Genomic DNA, 17,191 nt, shown 5'->3' with positions numbered 1-17,191 from the left:
ACCAGGTCTTCAAGCAAGGGACCTGGAGATGTTCTTTTCCAATTTATGGATTGGTAACTTGAGGCAAATTCTAGGCACTAGAGTCACAACTAAGAGGACACTTGAATTAGGGGGAGTCTGGGGTCCTGAGAAGTAGAGTCCTGAAACTGTCTACAGCATGTGGGGAGCTGGGTGTGTGTTCAGGCCAGTTGCTTCTCTCTGTGCCTCAATGTTCCAGGTACCCTGGAGGGGCTGAGATCCTAGGGATTCCTGGAGCCTGGCTGCATGGCCTGGCCACCCTGATGCCCTTGTGTTCTCCATGACAGGACAGCAAGGCCAAGAAGAATGGCTCCAACAGCTTCATGCACTCCATGGACCCACAACTGGAGCAGCAAATGGAAAACACCCAGAACCTGGTGGACTCCTACATGGCCATTGTCAACAAGACTGTATGGGACCTCATGGTTGATGTCATGCTCAAGACCATCATGCACGTCATAATCAACAATGTGCATGCACTGCCCCCTGGGGCCTCCTGTGGCACTGGAGATGCTGGTGGCCATGTTGGCCTGGGGAAGATGCCAACCAGCCCTATGGGACCAGGTTCAGGGAGGGAGGCATGGTCCAGATCAGAGCTGTCTTATAGAAATATAACATGGGACTGAGGTCAGTGGCCCATGCCTGTAATCCCAGCACTTTGGGAGGCCATGGCGGGAGGATAGCTTGAGCCCTGGAGTTCAAGACCAGCCTGGGCAACATAGTGAGACCTGGTCTCTACACAAAAATTTTAAAAATAGCTGGGCTTGGTGGTGGCACGTGCCTATAGTCCTAGCTACTCGACAGGCTGACATTGGAGGATCACTTTGAGCCCAAGAGATTGAGGCTGCAGTGAGCGGTGATTTCGCCCACTGTACTCCAGCCTAGCAACAGAGCGAGATCCTATTTCCAAAAAAAATCAACAACAACAACAACAACAAAAACAAAACTAAGTAGACAGGTGTCATGGTGGCATGATAGGTCCAGGGTCCCCTCCCAGATCTGTGACCTTGGACAAGTGACTTTTCCTCTGGACCTCAGTGTCCCTATCTGAGTGAGAAAAGGGCAGTGGGGAGGCAGATCTTTCAGTCCAAGTGGTGTAAAAGCCGCATCTGAAGAGGCATACTCAGGGCACAGTCCCAGCAGGGACTGGCGGGAGGCCAGGGCAGCACAGGCATCAGGTCCCAAACTCCTTCCCTCTTTGCCCACTCTCAGATGGAGGAGTTCATCTTCTCGGAGCTGCTGTCCCACCTGTACTCGCGTGGGGACCAGAACATGCTGATGGAGGAGTCAGCAGAGCAGGCACAGCGGCGCGATGAGATGCTGCACATGCACCATGTGCTGAAGGAGGAGGTCAGCATCATCAACTACGTCAATGCGACCACCATCAGCACACCCACGGGGGCCTGTGGACGACTCCTGGCTGCAGGTGCAGAGCATCCTTGCCAGATGCAGGTACCAGGGCTGGCTCCCACGGCCCCAAAACTCCCCAACCTCCATGGCTGAGCCTGCGGGCTCTAGGAACAGGCTCTGTGCCCAAGCCGGAAGACATGGGTGTTCTCTGGAGCCATCAGAGAGCTCGTGGTTTATGGTGTAAGGGCTGAGATCCTGGAGAGGCTTGTGTGTGGGGTTGTACTCTGAGGTGGCCAGAGGCCTAGGAATGTCATCCTGGGCACACCGTACCTGTTGTGCAGTCTGAGTCATGCTGCCAGGGGAGGCCATCCAGCTCCCAGCCTGGGAGTGCTGAGAGCCAAATCCACTGCAGAGCAGGGGTGATAGTCAGGGTCTCACCTCTTCTATCTGTCGGCAATTCAGTGGTGATTGAGGATAAAACCTCGAGAGTCCCATACACATGATCAACCCACAACACACCTCACAGGCCAGGCAGGGACACACAGCCCCCTTCTCTCCCTCCCAGGTACCATCATAGCTGCTAGCTTGTGACTGAAGGCAGGGTCCCTGGCCCCCTCTGATGCACTACCGCCAGCCAGCAGAGTCACGCACCTTGGCCTGTTGCTCCTAGAGGTCGCCTCTGCTATTCAGCCAAGGGGACCACAGTGCCTGCTGGCCCGGCTGAGCTCCGCCCAGCAAGCCCGCCCACCTCCCTTGCCATGGAATCTCCCTCTTCTGCTTTTCCCAGCAGGAAGGGCCCAGCCTCACTTATGCAACCTGCAACCCCCAACAAGCTGAGGCTCCCCTCTTAGACTTATAAGTCTATAGCCAGTGGCATCCGGCTGCCTGCCCTCCCTGCCTTCCCCAGGGTCCTTTCAGAGGGTCCTGGGCTTTCTGACTGCCCAGAGGGGGCTCCAGTGATCACCCCAGCCATCCATCCCTTTTAGCTTCATAGTTCTGGTGCAAGCAGTGTTCCTTCTCTATCAGGCCTTGTGGCTGCTGCGTTGGGCTCCCAAATGCGAGAGGTGGCCCAGGGCCAGTGGGTTGGAAGACAGGGTGACCAGAGAAGAGGGAAGCCCGATGGGCTGAGCACTGGTCTGAACGGTGGGTGCACTGCCTGGGTGCTGTGGAAGAGGCCAGCGTGCGTGGGGTGGGGAGGGCCGCTGCAGCTCCCAGGCACTACCTGTGAAGCTCCGGCTCCTCCCTCCATCTTCCTCCCCTCTCCCCTTCAGCCCCTCTTTTCCAGGAAGCTTGCCACACCCGCACCTGCGCCCTCCCCTCCCCAACCCTCCCACAGCTGCTGTGGCACACCTGTGCTCTGCACTTACCTCACCAGCTCTCTGCTCACTTTTCTCTCTCCTGTTTTCTCTCTGCTTTCTCTCCAACTGCCAGCCGATCGGGTCCGGCAAGTCCATCCCATCCTCAGAGCCCAGGCACCTCTTTGACCTCTAAACAGATCCCTCCTCTTCTCAGAAGCCTCCCTTTCCAAGCCTGCCTGAGTGGCTGTTCTGTGACTCGACAGTGGCTCCCCCAGCCCCAAAGCCAGCCCCCTACATCTGTGACTTAGTCTGTTGTAGTGGTGAGCGGACACATCCAGGTGTGACCATTGCTGAAAACTTGTGCCCACTCTGTGGTACGCCCCTGCCCTGGTCTATAAATATCTATAAATACCTATATATATATATATACACACACACACACACACATCTATATAAATATGTATAAATACCTATAATATAAATATATATATACACACACACACATATACACACACACACACACGTACACCTACATGTGACTGACCATCTCGCCTCTAGTGCTGGGAATCAGTCACCGTGCTGTCCTTTTGGACTCTTGTGGCCCAACAAGAGAAAGCTGTCCCCTGACATTGCCCCTCCAAAGTGCACCACCTCCAGAGAACCTCCCTGTCCTGCCCGACCTATGGACAGCCAGCCCCTGCCATCCCTCCCTGTGCAGGCAGCTGTGTGGCTTGACAGTCTCTACCAGTCCTGCTGTCCCTCGGCTGAGAATCAAACCCATTTCTGGACGACGGGGAAATGTGTCCTCTGCTGACTGCGTTCTCTGTGGAGCTCAGAGGAAGGGAAAGGCCAAGCCATTTCTAGGGTGCTTTTGGGAGCGGTGAAAAGGCCATACCCTTAAGGGACACTTCCTGGAAAGCCCCTGGAGCTTAGCTGGCTCTTATCCTGTGAAGCCGGCTCTGGCCAACAGGGGGCAGGGCCATGAACTCAGCCTGGAGGGAGCCTGTGAGGCAGCCAGCGGACACTCTGGAGGGACAGATGGAACAGGCCACCAGGTGCAGACAGGCGAGGGAGGCGAGGGGATGGAACGGAAGATGCCTGGGGTGGGTGGAGGTCAGTGCTCTTAGGTGCTGGTACCTGTCTTCCCGGCCATGGCTAGATCAGGCTTCTGAGCCTGTTGTCTGTCAGGGCCGGACTGTGCCCCCTAGGTGCCATGGTAGTCCCGGTGAAATCCCCTAGGTGACACCAGGCAGCATACAGGTAACACGCCTGAAAGGTCCACAACAGCCCAGCTGGACATGTTCAGACACTGGGACTCCTCCTTCAGTGGCACAAACTCCAGGACCCAGTGAGGGAAATGGGAACACACCAGGCTGAACGGTATGACTAAATCCATTTATTCCAAATAAAAAGCAAAGTAAACAGGAGTCGAATCACCAGGGAGCCACAACCCCCTTCCCGCCTCCTTCCTCTGTCCTATGCCAGCAATAAATAAGTTTTCTAGCCACAAATAATTATTAGACCCTCCTCCCCATGTGCCAGCTCCAACCTCTGCTAGGTACGATACAGGGGTGGCCCTACCCTCTGGAATATACAAAACATTACACAGACACAATATGTACATCGGGGAAGGGGGCCACCCCAGCAGCCTGTGCCCTCACTTGGTCCACAGTTTGCCCCACTGTCCCGCCTCAGCTACCTCTCTGAATAGGAAGATGAGAGACCCCCTGAGGGAAAACTTGCTATGGTGAGAGTAAGGAGGCCATCAGGCTTCCTCCGAACAAACCAACTCCACCAGCCTCTGGCTCTTAAATAACAATCATCATCATTCAGAAATTTAAGGACTCAACCCTGGTCAAGGTGGCAAAGGGTCTGTTTGTCTTTCCCCATTAGACAGAGGTCGTGTGTTGCTACCCTAATTGTAACGGGGTGACTGGGAAGGGGTGGTAGGGACATGGTGGCGGTGGAGACTCCAGCCCCACTTCTCCAGGCTTTGCTGACAGGGGCCTGCTTTTAATTTTTATTTTTATCCCATGACTTTTTCAAAAATCCCGTGACTTCTTTTTCATAACTTTTTTTGTAACTTTTCATAAAACATTTTCTACTTTTTTTGCCACAACTTTTTAACACTTTTTAATCCCATAACTTTTTTACCCCATAACTTTTTTAATCCCATAACTTTTTTGTGTTCTTTTAATAAACACTTGCATAGTTATATTACAGTTTTGCAAAAATGAAAGGGTATCACATGCCAAACATGGCCAGTGTTTGCTCAATATCAATACGTTTAATACTATAGTTTTCAAGACACACAAAATAAAATTTTTAGGCAAAAACAGCACTTTGCAACAATTTAATAGCTTATTACATTACAGTAGCATCACACCAGCAGTCAATAATGCCACTTTAGGCAAAAGTTTTTCAGTATTTCCATTATACATTCTGTTTACAATAATTCATAAATTGGTAAAATTTATTCTAAGAAAACTTGGCAACTAAAGCTTTGGACTGGAATTGGCACTTCTTTCTCTACTTTTCCTTCCCACCATTTCTTTTAAATTACAGCATTCATATTTTAAAATGTTTCAACTTATTTCAGAACGTTAAGATAGCAGTTACTTTTTTAAGAGTTATATATTTTTAAATGACTAAGATAAAGTTTTAGAGAAACTATATTATGGATAGGGCTGATTTACATTTTCAAATTTTCTAAAAATCATCTTTGCTTTTAGAACTATTTTTTTTTTCCATTTCTGGAAAACCTCGCAGGTTTAATCAAATACTTTAAAAATAATTATTATATATTGCAATCTTCAAATAGGTGTTTTGACTCTTCCTACAGAAATTCAAATTTATTCTGTTGAACTCACATTTAAAAATTCTATGTTTCTGATAAACTCTAACCTTCCAATGTTGCCTTCTAAGCAAATCAAAAGTGACCTTATACTGAATGAGGTAGAGCACAAATACTTGGCTGAATGAGGTATCACAAAAGACTGCATGCACTTTGAAGAAAGACTTAAGTTATTGTCATACGATTTCCATTGCTTTTAGCTTTCTCTTAAATATACGACAAATGCCTACACAAAGAGTGATATTTCAGTTAATATGGTAAATTTATTTTCCAGACTGACATTCAGCTTAAATATGCCAGTATGTGATTTAATCCATAGGCAGCTGATGAACACATTATTGTCAGATTGGTTACAGATGCTAAATGCTATCTGAAGGTCATTCCTAGTCATTGATATTTATCAGGGTAAAAGTGAAGTGATTTCAATGATAAAAGTACCTTTGAAATAATTTATCAATGTATTGGATAAAGCCAGTTTCAGAATGATAAAGAAAAAACATTAGACCAAATAATGTGGCTAATTAACAGTGATACAATTCCAGTCTGAGAGTTTAAAATGGACTTAAAGTAACTGTCTTTAAACTGAACTCAAAGAAGGCAAAAGTGGCAAGTTCAGAAAATAAAAGTCAAGAACAGGACATAGTTCACCCTTCGTAAAGAAGTTTGTGAGGAAATATAACTCTGTGATTGTATAGACATGTTTCCTGATAATACATTGACATTCACAAACAGTAGATTGCACTGCAGTTTGTAAACATTTTAAGTTGCATAAACTTCTCCTTGACTTTCAAAGATAGTATAATACTGTCTATTAAAACTTCTTTTTGTTTTAACTAAGTACTCTCACACATATTAGTTTATAATAATGTTTGTTATTATTTTTAAAAATGTTTTCCACTAAAGGAAAAGAAGTAAATTCCTATGTCAGAGTAACCAAGGTGGTTGAAGAATAAGTATTAGCCAGAGAGATCTAGATGGTAAAATCAATCTTCAAGCCTCAAAGACGCTCCGTGAACAGAGAGGAATGCCAGGTGTCACACAGCTTTCCTTCACTCTAATTCATCCTTGACTAGAGTCTGTATACCTGTTCCAGGGACATTTAAACTCTCAGAGGATTTCTTATGATCTTTACTAAATACATTAAGAAGAATGCCAACCAATGCCCTTTTGTGTACTGGGACATGTAGTCATGTGATTAAAACAGGTAACATGAACTCTTTTTAATGTATTATAGATACAAATGCTCTAAGCTAGGAAAGGTTTTCCACATCCACAGTCAATGATGGGAGCCTTTCATTCCTCAGAAATAATCCCTTTTTAGGTCATCAAGAAAGAGTACAACTGCTGCAGCTCATGGTGCAACATCTTCATGAGCCCAGAGCACATACAAATCCTGAGGGAACTACCACAGTACAGCGCTCATTCTTGGTACCGGAACAAATGAAACGCACTCTATCCCGCACACACCTGCCAGAGCAGGCCACTTTCCTCTTCTGTGAGATTTAAAAAGCTCCCCCAAAATGTTATTACTCCCATCATCAATACACAGAAAATGGGGGAAAGGCTGTTTCCAGTTCTCGGCCTTTAAACAACTCTAAATGTCAGTACTCACAGTGGCATATTACAAAGTAATAAACAGTGCACACTTGAGGGCAAACCACATATTGAGCTAATGAAGGGCTCACTGTGACTAAGATTAGGTCAAACAATAGCAGAACATAAGCAAATTAAATTCTGTAATGAATATACGTGCTGCAATAACATTAAAAAAGCATGGCAGGCTATTCCAAACCAGCAACAATAGTTTTGTGCAAACAGTGGGTCTTTGTGTGTTTGACCTCCCACCATGTAAGGGCAAACTCGATATGCATGCTAATGACCTAAAATTATGAAATTAAAAAAGAAAAATGCTAAAGGATGCCAGAGTGAACATCAGTGAAAGCCACTGAGACCCACTCTCCTTTAACTTTTTACAAATAAACTTAAACTATAAATTAGAAACACAAATAATCATGAGTGTCTCTCACATTCAAATGAAGTAAATGAATGGTATAGGGAATTAACCCCATAACTTTGTTTCCTTTTGTAAAATTTCTTGACCAGCTCTTTGATGATGGTGATGTTTATCTCCTTCTTCTCAGCAGCCAAGTCCAGCAAAAGCCCAAGCCTGGGTGCTCCTGGTGGTCCTGCACGATTGGCTGTGAAGTACGGTTGCCATGGGGAGAACCGTCCCTGGCCTCTCCTTGCGCAGGCTCCACGCTGTCGGTGAGGCTCACCTCACAAAGATCTTTGGGGAGAGGGAGGCGGGGATCTGAGCACAGTGCGAGCCTCCCCTGCCCCTGCCTGCCCATCCTGCCTGAGGACTCTACTCACCACCATGCTTGTTGGCAGCCCCAAGCTCCTGGGGGGCTGGGGCTCCTGGACTGGGCTCATCAGCGGGGTTCTGGGCACTGGCCAGGAATTTGCTGTGCTCCTTGTTGTAGTCACCACAAGCCACAGCATCATCTCCTGCAGCTCCAGCAGCTTCACCTGGAGGGAGGGGTCCTCAGCTGTCATGCTGCTGCCGGTGCCCACCCTCACACCCACCCCCAACCCCCACCCCCGCAGAGATGTTGCACACCCTACTTTCACCTCCTTGCTGTCCTGGGCCATCCTGATGAAGTCCTCCTCCCGGTGCCGCATCTTTGGCACTACCCCCTGGCTCTATTATAAGGTGATGAACTTTCCTGTGGGAGGACAGGGCTCAGACGCTGAGGCCCCTCTGATGGCCCTGCAGCTCCCACTGCCATGCCCTGTCCTCCAGCTCACTGATGGCATCTGTCTTTCCAGTACTAGATGAATCGAAGTTCTTGTTTCTCCCCCAGCTCACTCAGGTCCGTCTTCTCCTCCAGGAGGTCCATAAAGCCACTCTGGAGCCAAAATAATGGTGTCACATCTTGGCAGCGACCTGCCCCACCGCTGCCTTTCTTGGACCATGCCAGGACTCACTCACCTCCAGCTTCTCCATGACCTCCTGCAGGGCCTGGTGGGTCTCCCCACTCACAGACTCGCCTCCAGTCACTGGGGCTGGGATCACTGCGTCTGGCTCCTGTTGGGCAGAGGCCACCAGGTGAGCCAGGCACTGGCAGCACACTCTGTGCTCTTTCACCTGCTCTCGGAACTGTGCCTGCTCCTCCTGGGCACTGGCTCCAGCGGACTTGAAAAATGCCACCTGAGGGCAAGAGGTGAGCATTCTTGTAGGGGCATACACAGAACAAACGGGCAGAGAGGTGGAGTGCAGCCCCTTTCCTTGGGGCCTCAGAAAGTGCACCTGTTGGTCACAGGTGAAATGGTGTCTGACCACTGGCACCCAGAAGGGGTGAGGGTCCAGAGAAATCAGAAGGCAGGGAAACCAAGAGCATAAAGGGGTCTTGGAGGGACCACAGAAGAAGATGGCAAAATCGGTGCAGGGGGAGTCAGGCTCACCATGGCCTCCCAGCTCTCCAGGTCCTCCGGGACGGTCGGCATGGGCTGAGGTGCCTCCTCCTCCTCACTGTCCAGATGTCCTCCTCCATCTCCTGTGGGGGGTGGCCAAAAGGGTCCTCAGACAACCCAACAAGGGAGGTACTGTGGGCCCACCTCTACCTCCACCATCACTATATAAGCCTGAGCCAGTCCCTACCCAGAGAGGAATAAGCTGCTGTTCTTTACTTTTACTTCAAAGAACCAAGATCTTGCTATACTGCCCAGGAACAGTCCCACTACTGGTTGGTGTGGGAGTTCTGACCTGCTCCCTTTCTGACCTGGGCCAGTTCAGCCATCCTTAGGCAACTTGGTGGACCCTGCTCCCAGGTGGTCACCATATTGATGCCGAACTTAGTGCAGGCACCGGGTCAGCATAATGACCAGCTGTTCTAAAGGTCTTTTCCAACTCCTCAATCCTATGCTGCTAACAGTCCCCCCTTCCTCCTGGGCTCTCTTCTCTTCCTCTGAGCAATCTCCCATGCCTTCCCCCAGGGAGAGCCCTCATGAGGCTCAACTGGGCCTTTAGCTGCTGGTTCTGCAGCCTAGCAGCTTCCAGATGCTCCTAAGGGCCCAGGAAAGAGTGAGAAGGCACGGAGTTTGCCAGGTCATCCCCCTCACTGCCCGTCCTCAGCAGCTCCCTGCCCTGGGTGTCCTGCAACTTTTGGCAGGCCGTCTCGGCCACCACTTTGCCCCAAGCTTCCTGCTGCTGCAGGTAGTTCATTAGCTGGGTCTGCTGCAGTAACTGCTTGTGCAGCGCCTCCTTCTCAGTGGTCAGCTGCTGATAAGCGGACACCTGCTGCTGTTAGGTGGCCACATACTGCTGCAGGTGACCCAGGTAATGGTCTGGCTGCTGCTACAGACTCTGAGCCTCTTGGCTCTTCAGCTCCACCTGCAGGAAGACCCTGGGCATGAGGGCATGTGGTGGCTGGCTTCCAGATTCTGGGCCCATTAATAGGGTAGCGAGGACCCTGGGGCTCTATCGCCTGCCCAGGCCCCTGGCCCCTTGCTCCAGGCCTAAGTGACGGCCTCCCTTTCCTAGAACCCCATGCCTCCTTCCCCAGCCTCGAATCTCATACCCTCTTCTCACCATTTAAACTGTAGGCCACAGACTGGTGGAAAAGCAGTGGGAGCCAACCACCATCTGCTAAGTGTGCTACATCCCTAGTGTTTGCCATGTATTATGTCATTTAATCCTCAACTCCTCTGTAAGGAGAATGCTAACTTCCTTTTGAAGTTAAAGAAACAGAGACTTAGAGATGCAAAGTACTTGAATGGTGACCAGTGGAACCAAGGCTGGAATCCAGTTTTAATCTAAGGAGTCTTTCTGTTTTGTTTGGAGACAGAGTGTCACTCTGTGGCCCAGGCTGGAGTGCAGTGGTGCAATCTCAGCTCACTGCAACCTCCACCTCCTGGGCTCAGGTGATTCTCTTGCCTCAGCCTCCTGAGTAGGTGGGATTACAGGCATGCACCACTACCACCGGCTATTTTTTCTTTGTAATTTTAGTAGAGATGAGGTTTTACCAGGTTGGCCTGGCTGATCTCAAACTCCCGACCTCAAGTGATTCTTCTGCCTCAGCCTCCCAAAGTGCTGGGATTATAGGCACGAGCAACCGTGTCTGGCATAAGGAGCCTCTTATACCACTGTCTCTTCCCCTATGACTGGGGGCTCCATGCCTCTAGCTGGGATGATGATGTCCAGACCTGGGAGGAGCCCAGGGCTACCCACCTCTAAAAGTCAGAAGGCAGGAAGCAAGAAACAGTCACAGGACTGCCCTCAAGGGTGCTGGCATCACCTGCCCCCAGGCTGGAGCTGCCTCTGGCCTGGCACCTCCCCTCCCCAGAGGCTGGTGCCCGCTTCCCAGCCCTTCTTGGATGGGGCAGAGGTTACTGTTTCCTTCACCTCACCCAGCTTCTCCTGCAGCTCCTTTACCTGCTGCTCCAACTGCAGTGCGCTCTTGTTCTCATTGTTCTGGACAGAGAGAAGCAATCAGCAGCCACCCACTGCAGCTGGAGAACCAAGAACTTGGTGTCTGCCTCCCATGGCACCGGGAAGGGTGGAGGCAGGTTAGAAAAATCATTTCCTCTATCCCACAACCACCAGAGCAGAGCTCTGGCTCACAGGTGCCTTTAGAAGTAACATTTCACATGAGGGCTACACTGCCCCATTTTACAGGTGGGGAAACAAAGGCCTGGAGGGGTAGGGAGGAGGGCAAGCTCCCCAGGTGGGGCAACGCACCAGCTCCTCGAAGCCACTCTGTGGCTCGGCCAGCTGCTGAAGCCTCTTCTCCTGCTCCTGAAACCTCTCTTTTTGCCACCAGTTCAGGACACTCATGCGCTGATTGTTTTCCAGCTGGGCTTGGAGTTCTCCTGCCATTCTCTCCAGTTGCTTCCTGAGGTTCTGCAGCTCCACCTCGGAGGGCACTGCTGGGGGATCTGGGAGCAGGGGTTCAGCTGAGAAAGGAAGCAGACAATAAGGGACTCTGGACTCCCCCCTGCCAAAAAAAAAAAAAAAAAAAACCCTCCTCTTGGTGCATAGCTCCTCTCAGGCTCCCCAAACTTGGACTCACTGCAAATGTTTCCCTGCACCCAGATGGTAGCCAATCTTCCAAGCCACTTTCAGATAGAGAGCACTGTGGGTGGCTGACACTGGGCCCTCTTTGCTGATGGGGACATTGAGGCTCATGGAGATGACAAGACTTGCCATCCCCTGGCACAGAACTCTTTCCCTCTGCCTCAAAGCCCTTCCATCCACCCACATCCCTGGGGCACTCTAAGCCACCCCCAGGGCCCTCTGATGACAGGCCTGCTCCTAGGTCATTCCAGCCCCATCTTAGCCCTCTGGTTTTTGAGTTTGGACAAGCTCCTCTCCGGCTTCTCTACCGGACATGTATCATGCTTCTTCTCCTTCTTCAATGTGCAAACCTGCCCAAAGCACAGTGGAAAATGGCCCTGGAGAGAGGGGCTGGTGGCTGGACAGGCTACCATCTCCCTCTCTGCCCCCACCTCCACAAAACCCAGACCCATGACCACCTCCGGCTGTACTATTCCCACTTTACAGATGCCCAGAAAGATCCAGTGACCTATCTAAGGTGGAGGGTGGGGGGCTGAAGAGTCAGATCTCACCTCCTGTGACATTTTCCTCATCCTCTGCTGCCACTGCTCTCCTTTTATATGTTGAGCATATTCATCTCTCTCTAGCTGGACTTGTTTAAGTGACTCCTTCAACTGCAAGAATGGGCAGAGAAGTTAAGAAGGGCTGTCACTGGTCCTCACCTGCTCCTCACCACCTGGGGTTATCTTCCTTCCACATCCCTCCCTCTGCAAAACCTCACCCATGTCAGGTGTGCTTTCAACCATGCCTTCTCCTGTATGGACTGCTCTAACTGCCACTCAATAAGTGCTTTACTGAGGCTCGAGAACTGGATGGTGAAGAGTGAGAAGTTTCGATCTGGGGAGCCTGGGCCATTCCACACACTGCCCCCTAAAAAGGGCTAGGGCTAGGCTCAATATACAACTTGGTCAGTAAAGATCAAGACATTTCCAAGCCCATGGTCTGGTTTTTAAAAGAACTCAGTCAAGTTGGAAGGGACAGGGAAAGAGATCGAATTTACAGCTGGCTAACGGAGGCCCAGAGAGATCAGATAATATTGCTATTGTTATTACTGTTATTATTACCACTGTTTGAACGTTTATGGAGTGCTTCACCAGGTACCATGCTAGCAATCCCATTTAATCCTTGCAACCAACATAGGAAACAGTTACTATGGTTACCTCTATTGTGTAGATGAAAAAAACATGGAGTATTTGAGGTTAAGTGCTTGTCTAAGATCACTTAGGCAGAGCTGGGATTTGAACACCCAGGTCTATCTGATTCTCTAAGCCCATTTTTCTTGCTGGAGGTGGTGGCACAGATAGGAAGGGGAAGATTAATCTTTTTTCCACTTTTTGAAAGGATGATACCTTCGCATAGCCCAAAACTCAGAAGGTACAGAAGGGAAATATCTCCCAGCCACACTGTTGCTCTCTCCTGAATTTTTTATGAACCCTTGCAGACATGTGTTATGTATATTATCATAGTGTGTACACACACACACACACACACACACGTTTCCTCTCTCTACAGAAATAGTAACATATTAAAGATACTCTTCTGTACTTTTGCAGTACAAGTACCCAATACCCCATCTAGGACTTGGCCAAGACCACAGCCAGGTAAGAGCTTGGCCTCCAAGCTCTGCGTCCAGTGCTCAGTCCCCACAGTGCCCCTCAACTCACCCATAGCAGCTAAATCAGCCCCAGGCTGTCTCTAACAACCACACACAAAAGAAGTGGGAAAAGGCCATGCTGCGTTCTGGGCAGGACACTCCATCCTGCAAAAAGGAGCTTTAGGCTCACTCCTCCATCTGTGAAGCCAGGCTCTCAGGGGACAGGGCAAATGGTTGAACTCACACTGATCTCCTTCTTCTCCTGTGTGGTGGTGACAGCAGAGAGCCTGCTCTAACTCTGCTATACGCTGCAATGAATGTTGCAGGCAGCCGGCCACATCCTTGGACTCATCTGTAATGAGAGAGTTGAGATGGGGCCCAAAGGACTCCCGCTAAAGACATGTCAAAGTACCAGGTTGAAGGATGACAGGGTGCCCAGATTCCTACCTTCATAGTATCTGAGAGAACGTTTCATGTGATATAGGTCTGTATTTAGTTTCCCTTTCTGTGTGTTCAATCTCTGGATTTGAACCTTTGGGAGAAAAGCCAAGCAAGTGCTGAAAAAGAAGGAAAGAAACATTCTCCGGAGGACAGGAGGGAACTGCACAGCCTCCACTCACCTCTAGCTCCCTTTTGGCTTTGTTTCTCATTGTTTGATTTCTTTTCCTATAGGAAGAGGAAGACAGAGCTCTTACCAGGGGGAGGCAGAGATGGCACAGCAAGAGACAGGCCCCCAGAATGCCACCAATGCCCCAGGACAGGCCCACCCATGGAACCAGGTTATCAGGGACCCTGTGGGGATGGGGTGGAATCTGAGCCTTCTTCCCCAGGCTGGGAGTGGGTGATACAAGACTGGGGCCTCTACATCTGAGTGCCCCCCAAACCCAGCCGTCATGTCGCGAGGAAACAAAGAAATCACGTTACTACTTCCAGCTGATGTCCCACTTGTTTCTTCTGTTGTTTCTTTGGGGAGAGTCAAATTAAGGTGACGGACGGTGGCCCCCTCAGCTCTATTCCCCAGACCAGGAAGAGTAGGCAGGGGCCAGCAATGGATTTTAAAGGCAAAGTTCTCAGACATAATGGGAACACGAACTAGTAAACTCTCCTGAAACTCCCAAGGACAGAGGATTTGGGTCTTTGTTGGTTTTTGCCCACAGCCACAGAACTCAGTCTGAATCTGGAATCTCTTGAGAGGAGAGTAACATAAGCCTCTAGAGATGGAGTTTGAGAAAGGCCGCCCCTTCTGCCAGCTTGTGATTTAGAAAAGTGCGTTCATTAATAAACATTTACTGAGCATGTACGGACCAGGTACGGTTCTTCACAGCACATATAGGATGGAAAAGGACAGACAGGAGCCCTTGGTGCTGAGATTTCCATTGAAGGGGGCCTTTAAATCTCAGGCTCTGAGAGTTAACAGAGACCTTTGATACTCACTACCTCCTCTGGAAACACGAACCCAAAAAGGAGAGGTGGCTTGTCCAGAATCAAACAGCAAATTAGGGACCAAGTCACAGCAGAAATATGGGGCCCCTGACAACCAGTCAGGCCAGCACTTCCCCGAGAGGCAAAAACCCCAGGGTGTGTGTAGCAAGGACTGGAGCAGGGGTATCTGGAGAGGAAAGAGTTCGCAAAGAGGACAGTAAAAGAGAGCCGTGCTGCATGCTCTGGGGGTCCCTCCAGGTGAGGCCTGGGTGCCCCAGTTCCCATTTTGTACTTGGAACCAGGGTCCCCCAACCCCTTTCTTCGGGACCCCAAGGGGAAACGAGCCCAGGATTGGCAGTGTGGAATCAGGGGACCCCACTGTATTCTTACCAAAGATTTGATGGTGTTATTCAGTTAACTGATTTTTACGGACCTCGAGCCCAGGACTACTGCTAGTTCTTGGCACAGGCTCTGAGGCACATTTAGCGAGGAGAAGGTGGAGGAGGAGTGGGGGGAGAGATAGAGAGAACAATCATTAGGGCTGGGGTGTGTGTGGGCTGTCTCAGCTGGCAGAGGGACACCCAGTCCCCGCTGTGGGAGGAGGCTGGAGGGCTGGCCTGCAGGGTCACTGCACCTCCACCCAGAGCCACTTACCTCCAGATCCTTCAGGGTAGCAGATGATGTAGGGCCCTCCCCGTGGATACCTGTTGCTGACTACAAGAGATGAGAGTGCACATGGAGATGTTCTGTCCCCCTCAATGTCTAAGCCCTTTGACTTCCTTTCTTCCCCATCAACTGGCAACATTTTCTTTTCTGCCTATCTTGGGCCCTTTGTCCCATAACTCTTTTGTGCAAACTTCTCTCATGGTTCTTATCTCCCACCATCCCACCCTGGGACCCTTTCAGTGAGTCCTGATGGCAAGTGGCTGTTCTCATTGTCCTGGCTTCCCCTTGAGACTGGGCATGGGGAAAATCAAAGAGCAATGACCATATCCTGGGTGTCCTGGGTGTTTACAGCAGGCCATGTACTAGGGATTAACATAAAAACAACAATAACAAATCTCATTTAAACTTCACAAATGGAAGTAAAAAAATACCACCTCTATTATACAGATGTAAAAAGAGACCCAAAGAGTTCAAGCAACTTTCCCTAAATCATATCCCTAGCAGTCGGAGAGGCAGGAATCAAACCCAGAATTCCTTTTTTTTTTTTTTTTTTTTTTTTTAGATAGAGTCTTGCTTTTTCTCCCAGGCTGGAGTGTGGTGGCGCAATCTCAGCTCACTGCAAGCTCCACCTCCCGGGTTCACGTCATTCTCCTGCCTCAGCCTCCTGAGTAGCTGGGACTACAGGTGCCCACCACCACGCCCAGCTAACTTTTTTTGTATTTTTTTAGTAGAGAAGGGGTTTCACCTTGTTAGCCAGGATGGTCTCTATCTCCTGACCTCATGATCCTCCTGCCTCAGTCTCCCAAAGTCGTGGGATTACAGGCGTGGCCGATCGTGCCCAGACAAACCCAGAATTCTTAACCAGTACCCAACAGTCCATCCACAATCTTAACAATTACCCTGTACTGCCCCTTGGGCCCCCTGTCCCCAGAAGTCTGGCCAGCCAAGACTCCATTCCCAGGTGAGTGGCAACCACCAGAAGTGGCTGTCTCAGGGCTACTGCCATTTGTTTCCTGTTCCTCTTTGCTCCTGCTGGAACACCAGGGTTGTTTCTCTGCCAGTATTCTTTTAACTGTGGGAAAGAAGAGCAGTAATACTCTTGAGAACTATCAGCCCCTACGGCCACATCTTCCTTTACAGTTTTTACAAAATACTCTTATATACCACCTGATTTAATGATACCAACAACTGTACAAGGTGTTGTCACAATCATTTAGTGACCGAGAGGGATTGGTATCATGGCTAGAAAAAAACAAAAAAGAAAAAGGCGACAGTGAAACTTTGAAACTCAAGTCTTCTGACTCTAAGCTCTGGGGTTTTGCCAAGAATCAGCAGCTGCCAGGGACCAAAACCAGAGGCAGAGGCAGAAAAGTAAACATTAAGTGGCATGAATTGTATGTCGTGTGGTTTAGAGCCATACATCCTCACATGTCTGTTAGTGTGGAGAATTGTGACAGTACCTCTCAAACTTTTATATCAATGTGTCCTCATGGCAGAAGGAAGCCTTTCTGTTAAATCTGGGAATTTATCAGAAAGAAGACAACCCAAACCTCATTTCAGAGAGAAGTCTGGTATACTCTTAGAAACCTATGTGACTGTCATCCCTAAATACCTTAATGTTTTTTCTCTTGATCTCAAGAGAATCAAGGGAAACTGATGCTTCAGAAAGATGTCCCACATTTATCCTGTGGCACTCAGAGTACCCCAGGTTCAGATAATATGAGGAAGATTCAAGCTGTCAAGTTCAGTTTCCCAAGATCTATTCCACAGAAGATGAGCAAATCTCACTTCAGAGACCACTGAATGAAGGGCAGTCTGGTCCCAGAACCATGGAGAATTAGAATATGAGGTGGAGAACTCAGAAAAAAATAGAA

The 17,191-nt window shown here is 49.5% G+C and overlaps 1 pseudogene; it reads right to left on the bottom strand.

Annotated features, from left to right (window-relative positions):
- Positions 1-7,556: 7,556 nt before the first annotated feature.
- Positions 7,557-16,530, bottom strand: LOC126959219 (golgin subfamily A member 8C-like; annotated as a pseudogene).
- Between the last annotated feature and the right edge of the window lie 661 nt (positions 16,531-17,191).

Source organism: Macaca thibetana, chromosome 7, assembly GCF_024542745.1.
Source record: "Macaca thibetana thibetana isolate TM-01 chromosome 7, ASM2454274v1, whole genome shotgun sequence".
NCBI lineage: Eukaryota > Metazoa > Chordata > Mammalia > Primates > Cercopithecidae > Macaca > Macaca thibetana.
This window is presented reverse-complemented; position numbering and strand designations above follow the sequence as displayed.